This window comes from Sebastes umbrosus, chromosome 16 (genome assembly GCF_015220745.1).
Source record: "Sebastes umbrosus isolate fSebUmb1 chromosome 16, fSebUmb1.pri, whole genome shotgun sequence".
In the NCBI taxonomy this organism is placed as follows: Eukaryota; Metazoa; Chordata; class Actinopteri; order Perciformes; family Sebastidae; genus Sebastes; species Sebastes umbrosus.
Genome location: NC_051284.1, coordinates 15,891,479 through 15,899,628, shown reverse-complemented (window position 1 = coordinate 15,899,628; position 8,150 = coordinate 15,891,479).

The following is an 8,150-nucleotide window of genomic DNA, read 5'->3' as shown; positions in this document are numbered from 1 at the left end:
TCTTTCTTTCTTTCTTTCTTTCATTGTTTCTTTCTGTATTTCTTTCTTTTTTTCTTTCATTCTTTCCTTTCTTTCTTTATTGTTTTCTTTCTTTCTTTCTTTCTTTCTTTCATTGTTTCTTTCTGTATTTCTTTCCTTCTTTCTTTCTTTCTTTCTTTCTTTCTTTCTGTATTTCTTTCTTTCATTGTTTCTTTCTGTATTTCTTTCTTTCTTTCTTTCTTTCTTTCCTTCTTTCCTTCTTTCTTTCTTTCTTTCTTTCTGTATTTCTTTCTTTCATTCCTTCTTTCTGTATTTCTTTCTTTCTTTCCTTCTTTCTGTATTTCTGTATTTCTTTCTTTCTTTTTTTCTTTCTTTCATTCTTTCTTTCTTTCTTTTTGTATTTCTTTCTTTCTTTCTGTATTTCTTTCTTTCTTTCTTTCTTTCTCTCTGTATTTCTTTCTTTCATTCTTTCTGTATTTCTTTCTTTCTTTCTTTCCTTCTGTCTGTATTTCTTTCTTTCTTTCTTTCTTTTGTTTCCTTATTGTTTTCTTTGTTTCTTTCGTTCTGTCTGTCTTTCTGTATTTCTTTCCTTCTGTCTGTATTTCTTTCTTTCTTTCTTTATTGTTTTCTTTTTGTCTGTCTGTCTTTCTTTCTTTCTTTCTTTCTTTCCTTCCTTCTTTCTTTCCCCAACAATGAAAAAACCTGCAGTAGTTCAGTTCAAACACAACAGATTGTACCTCCTCGTTATAGATATTTATGGAGTAACCATGTATGTCTGACAGATTTTGATAATTGTATGGATCGTTTTGCATGTGATGGCTCAAATGATGAATAATGTTTAGAAGTTGTGAAGAGGATGACAATTTCACTGAGAATCAACTCTTCAGTTTTGATCAGCAAGACATGTGCAAGTGGTTATTGTACTTACTCTTTTGCACACATGTGCCAGAACACGTGCAATTTGCTTGAATGAATGGAAAATGATAATCTGTTGTGAACAACAAACTAACTGTTCAGAGATTATTGTTTTGAAAAAAATATTTATTCTCATTCAAGAATTGAGCCAAAGCGAATGAGAAAAACTATAATAATAATACTGTTGTGGGACTCGAAAAAGACAGATGGAAAAAAAACAATTGTTAAAATTGGAGCAGCTGTGGGTGGCAAAGGGAGGATTTGGCTATGGCTCAGATTGGGCAATCACAAATTTGGAACAACCCTCGATGGTTTTGATTTGTGCTGACATGATTTGTCAAATTAATCATTTAGTCAATCATCATAAAATTAATTGTTTAAGTTATTTATCAAGCAAAAATGCTGAATATAAATGAGTTCCAGATGTGAGGATGTGCTGCTTTTGTCTGTTTTGTCATTGTAACTTAAATATTTTGTTGTTTTTGGTAAGATTCTTGTTATGGGCATTTATCACCTTTTTTCCTAACATTTTATTAACCAAAAGTTTAACTGATTTATTGGAAAAAAGAAAATGTAGTAAAAGAAAATTCCGATTGCTAATGGAAAATAAATCTGAAATGAATTAATCCCCTTGTTTCTTTTCTTCCCAGTGCTATCCCTTTCTCTTGTCTTCTTTAAATGCCATTCTCTCTCTCTCTCTCTCTCTCTCTGTTTCTCTCTCTGAGGGTGCTGTGCCGGCTCCATCCATAAATGCCACGATCAAAGTCTCCACTTTATTGGTGTTAGACTTGACCTCTCACCCCACTCTGCCATAATGTCAGCGCTCCACATCTCTCTGCTCCAGCTGTTATAAATAAAGAGCCTGGGTCCCAGAACCTTACACATCTCTGGGATACAGACTGTCTTGTAAACAGCGTCTCAGACATGACCTTACTGAGCAGAGAAGGTCGTAATGATAAAGCAGATAGCGGATCGCCTCGGTGCAGAACAGTGTGAATACACTCACAGCTATCAGCGGCAAAGGCTTGAAGGGACCTCTGTGGGACCTGATGGGTTAAAGTGAAACATTTTATACCTATACGCTGCAGATCACCTCGACTAACAAGAGTAAACATGCTAGTATATATTCACTCTCACTGCCTACATTTGTGACCTTAGAATGAAGGTATTTTAATGGTATTTTTGTGCTGAGGTCATAAGTTGGGAAGATATTTTATTACATTTCATATTGTCCAGCAGAGGGCAGAATAAGACTGCTAAATTATTTCTCCACCCCCCTCTTCCTCCCTCTCTCTCTTATGATGAAACAACTTTTAAAAATCTGTATATTTTACTTCCTCTCTTCCTTGTTTTACCCCGGAGCCAGAGCTGGCGTTTTTACGGTCCAGGATGATTTGCTTTGTTTCTTTGTTCTACCTGCAGTCCCCCCTCTTTCTTTCCTCCCTTCCTCCTCATTCCAGTCTAACTTTCTCCCTGTAAGTGGTTGTCATGGCCAAATCTTGAATTATGCACCCATGGGAGAAAGTCTGCAACAACTTCCCATGACTCTATAGACACCTAACCAAGACTTGAGGGCTTCATGTGTACATGTACACACACGGACACGTGCATGCCTCACACACATTCACAGGCATGAATACATACTTCTGATGTATCTCCTCAAGATGCCAACATTTTTATTGCGCACAAAGCCAGCGACCAAAAGCCTCCCCATATTTCAGAGTGATTCTCTGTATACGACTTAATTTCAGCCACCTGTAGAGTTTCCACATTCACTTCACAGTCTACGCTCCAATTTATGTCCGTGTAACCCAGGACAGCTCAATCCTCTGGCTCCCTGCCCAGGTACACCCTATAGCTGCAGCTAATGAACCATAGCATTGGTGCCAAACGGGGCAGCGGGGAGAGGAGAGTGCGGCCCAGATATGGCGAAGCCCGTTCCCTACTCTTTTGACCCCGGTGAGAGTAATCCAGCGGGGCCAGTATACACCCCCACCACGCCTCCTGCAACCACCACAAACTCAATTACATCCATCAGTCACTGGGTGAACTAACCCCCATCCTACAGTCACAAGACCCCAGCCTCTCCTCAGGTAGGGCTGCGTAGAAACCTACACGCTGAACCACACACACATGCACCCCTGGGGCTCTGCAGCGTGGAAGCAGAGGCACCACATAAATCACACCTGTAAAAGCTGATTTGGTACTAAATGTGCTATATTCACAAGTGGTGTTTACTGCCAGTGCTCTACCACAGGAACACACGACTTAAGATGGTGCTATTCTGCAGAAAGCCTACTATACGATGTAGTGAGGAATGAGTATTCACCTATTTATATGATTTGATCTTGTTTAGATCGTTAGTTCAAAGACTTGAAACTTGACTTGGACTTGCAAAAAATGACTTGTGGGCATTTCTGCTTTTTAGTTCATGAAAGTATACTTTGTATATTATAAATTTTAGTGCTTAGCCAATGATTTATGTGTTATGTATTTTGCTATTTGACTTGATGATTTGCTCACACACTTTAATGAGGTACTCTATCAAAAATTAACAAGCTAAGTATTCTTTCTGTAGGCCTATAAGGCAAGAATACTTAATTATACTTTTTCTTAAGTACTGTATATTTTGATCAAAAGATGAAGTAAGTAGGCCTATAAGCCAAAAATAGTTAGACGTCTCTGTATACTTGTCAGTAAAAGCCAAGTATACTTAAGTATATTTTTGTTAAGTATATCTCTGATAAGTACATAAAAAGTAAACTGAAAGTATACTCTCTGATTTTAAGTTCAAAAGAAGTATACTAACAGCACACTTAAATTAACTTCATTTTGGTAATTGTCTGGATGTTAATTACTTTTATCATGCTTTTATTGTACAGCACTTTGTAACTTTGATTTTGAAAGGTGCTATAGAAATAAAGTTATTATTATTATTAGTAGTAGTAGTATTTCTCACCTTTATTTGTCCAGCTTTGACATCCTTGTCCTTAGCTGTTATGTCTATTTCTGTGTAAGTACGCTTAGAGAGCTGCATAAAACCAGAGTCAAATTACTTGTATTTATGTACTTGGCGAATAAAAACTGATTCTGATTATTAAACTGATCAAACTCTTTCTTTAAAGCAGTATTTTTTGGTAATTGTAGAGCCTTTATTAAGAAATGAGTGGAGAGAGAGAGGGGATGACATACAACAACACTGTGATTACATGAGGTCACCATTACGCCCCGATACTCTTCCTTTAACAACTGATTAGCTAAAAAGAAATCCTGATCAATGAAGAGGAAGAAGAGGAAAGAGGGACTGACAAAAACAGAGAGAGTGGTGTTGTGAAAAGTGGAGGAATGTAACAGTGAGAGTGGTCGTAGCAGCGTTGGCCAGCGGAGCAGAGCGTAGAGGGTGGTGCTGTGGTGGTGTGGTGGTGGTGTGGTGGGTTGGGGGCTCTGTCACAGCCCCTCCAGGGTAATTGGCTCCAGATGTGAGGCAGCGTGGCCCCTGCGCCAGCAAGGCGTCAGGGCTGCATTAAGAGCTCAGCCCAGGGCTGATGGGATCGCAGAGAGACAAGCTCACCCCCACTCACCCCCACCCCCCACCCAAAAACACAGACTGAACCCCCATACTGTGCTGCTGACCACTGGGCCTCCATCAGTACCCTTCCTACCTCTCAACCCCTGCTCATCATCTGCCAAAACAACTAAGCACTGCAATACTTCTTAAAACATCGTAAACCCCCCACTTGTTTATTTACCAAAGAGTTATTTCACCCCTCGACCTTAATTTCTGTGCTGACAATATGAAATCTGTCATTCTCTCTCCGAGGCTCATCATGTCTCGGTGACTATGGTGACAGCAATCTTGGGAGTCTATTTGATTTCATTGTGTTGCTGCTATTATGTTGGTACCCCGAGTGTGTCAGGCAATTCTTCCCTTGAACGCTGTTTCAAGACGCTCTATTCAAGACAGCAAGATGTTTGTTGCACACAGTGGTTAAGCACACAGTTTTCAGTGTTTTGTGCAGCCCGTGGTGTTCTGACATCCACAATAGGGGTAAGGTGAAGGACATAACACGTCTAGCACGAAGCGTCTGTGGATAAAGAGCAGAAGCAGATGATAATGTAGACTCACAATGTTATACGTAAAAACCACTGAAGACAAGCACAGCCTGGTGAGCTTTTGTTGTTTGAGAGACCGCTCCATTTGCCTCACGCCTTGTTAGCTGATACTGTCAGGAAGTCTATAGTTTTCTAATTTGTGGGCCTTTTATCAATACAATTACACAAAAAGCATAAAACAAATAAATTCTACTATGGCATCTGCTGTCTCAAAAAAAAGAGTCCTCAGAGCAAGGAATGCTCTTACTGTGACCCAAAAAGCATGTTTACTGATAGAGCGTGGAAATCGATTAAAAGCAGAAAATCGACATGGAGCGACGGTGGATGGAGAGAACGGAGAGAATAGAAGGAGAGCAGGAGAGCACTTCTTCAGTGATGACACTTGCATATCGATGGCATTTGCTGAGTTGCAGTCCGCCACCATGACTAACAAGGAAAACCACTCATCATGCCAACCAGCATTAAGAGGCTCATGTGAAAAGACCCTTGAAGCACCTTTCAGCCAGGAATGCCTGTTGAACAAGATTACGCGGGTAAACAGAAAGCAGATGTGCGCGTTTCTCAGCTCTGCTGCAGTTTCTGACATCCTCTATGAAGGCATGTTGATCAGATGTTGTTGAAACACAAACAGGAAGAGGAAGTGGATTTTTCTGCATTGGTTCTGCTTTCTGCCAATAGCCTACTAATTTGTAGAGGGCTGCGATGGCTTCACTGTGAAGTCTAACTGAACAGGCTGTTGAGTGCTTTGTGCAGATGTTCTAATCCAGAGGTTCACAACCTTTTATTGTCAGACTTACAGTATGTACCACCACAGTCCTGTCAGATGAGCTCAAGTAGCCGGCTACCCCATCCAATACTTTCAGCTAATTCCACTGTTTCTTCATTACTTCAGCTAACTACGGTTTATTGCTTTTAGCCAGCTATTTTAAAATTTTAGCCTACCTTAACCTAACAATTTCAACTGTTTATCAATTACTTTTAGTTAAATATTTAATTATTTACTTTTAGTAAACGTTAACCAAACAGTATCAAGTGTTTATCCTTTACTTTTAGGTAACGTTAAAGCTGAAGTAGGCGAGATCGGAGCAAATATGACTTAAAAAAGTTAGTTTTATAAAACGGTAGCTATATCCTGACAGTAGTACATGAAACAGACCGGAGGAAAACAAGCAGTAAGAGCTGATCTGAGGTCTGCTGTCTATGAGAGCCGGCTGTCAATCACTCGCAAACTCCGACCAAACGGTCAAACTAGGCAGCGGTGATCTAATATGAATCAATATTATGTTACATTAATGCCTATTTCTCGCCTCAAATGTTCTCAGAATCATCTTGTAGTGCACGGTTTAGCTGTAAAATGAGAAAGTTTGTGACGCCGCCGCCATTGTGAAATCTGGTGGAGGAACGGCAAGTTCTGGTCACATGACCGGAGCACAGCCAATAGGAACGCTCTCTCTCTGAATTGACCTGTGATTGGTCAAAGTCTCCCGTCAGGGGCTACATTTTCTAAAGCCTGAAAGCAGAGCCATGAGGAGGAGCAGAAGTCTAGTTTTCTCTCAGAACACTTTAATTACAATATGCTGAAAGGTTATTATGGAATTTTTGCACAATGATGCCAAAAAATATACTGCCTACTGCAGCTTTAACCGAACAGTTTATCCTTTACTTTTAGGTAACGTTAATCAAACTATTTCAACTGTTTATCCATTACTTTTAGCAACTATTTCAACTTTTGTTCACTTTACACACTCTTAGTTGCAACATTGTGTAGCCAACTGACTTGGGTTGTAATTGTACATTTATTAAAGCTCATCATCGCACCAATTTGTAATATTATGGCTGTTTATTTTCATCCTTCACACAAATATATAATGGCAATTCTTTAGTTGAATTAGTTTAGTTGAGTTAATTAGTAGTAGGCTACCCCCAGTTGGGAATCGATGATCTCATCCATGAAGGCTATCAAACAATAAGATGTCAAACTGTGTTAAAGGTCAAAATGGGATCAGACACAGCTGTTACCCAAAAATCCTGATTTACAACAACAGAAAATAATTTTCAAAGAACACAGCCGACTCCTCTTGAAACAATACGAGAGCGGAGGCTGCCAACAGGGGATTCATTTCAGCCCACCATCGTTCCTCCGCCTCCTTCCATCCTTTAACCCTGGGAGATGGTGTTGTCATACTGCTGGACATGAGCCCAGGGTGTGAGTGAGTTTAACTAAACAAAAACACTCCCACCCTGGGATGAGGACTCATGCCCCAGTCAGACCTCCATAAAAACAGCTCTGGTCTCTGTTAACGTGCATGTTTCCAACACATGATAAAACCGGGAGAGAACTGGAGCATCTGGTTATCTCTTCCTAGTTAGGCGTTCATAAACCAAGAGAGGAATGTCAGTGAATTGAGGAGGAACTGGACTGCTGTGATCACAGTCTGACACTAGGTGGTAATCTTGTTTTGCAAATGGGTTTAGCTCAGAGGTTCCCATAGGAACCATGTAGTCAGAGGTTGGTTTCATTTCTGAAAGAGCTTGAGAGTTTCCACAGATTTGGTGACAGACGGCTGGCGATGATGGTCGCTGAAGAATTATACTTCTACTGTACTACATTTCAGAGGGTAATATTTTACTTTTTCCTCGGCTGCATTTATCTGACAGCTGTAATTACTTTTCAGGTTTAGGTTTTACATAAAAAAAACATATGATAAGCTTATAAAATACACTGTAAGTGGTTTTCAATCTTTTTTGGCTCGTGAGCCCTTGTCACTTTCATATATCTATGTCTAGGTTGGGAACCACTGAACTACCTACAGTAACTACACTTTTGAACAGCTACAAGAGGAACATGCTACTTATACATTGATGCATTAGTATTAACAATCTAATAATGCCATATATAATAAATATAGCAGTCACAGGGGGCATTTTTCTGCAGAACGAGTCCTTTTACTCAAGTAATGGAGTATAATTTACATTGTCCTATCGGTTCTTAAGTAAAGGGTCTGAGTGCTTTTTCCACCATCAACTATCAAATATACTGTATGTTCAGAGTTGATAGTGGTGCGCTGACTTTATGGGAGTGTCCTTCAGAGTGGAGGATGGAGGTATGGGGTATTTCCTGGACTGGGGGACCTCTTTAAGGG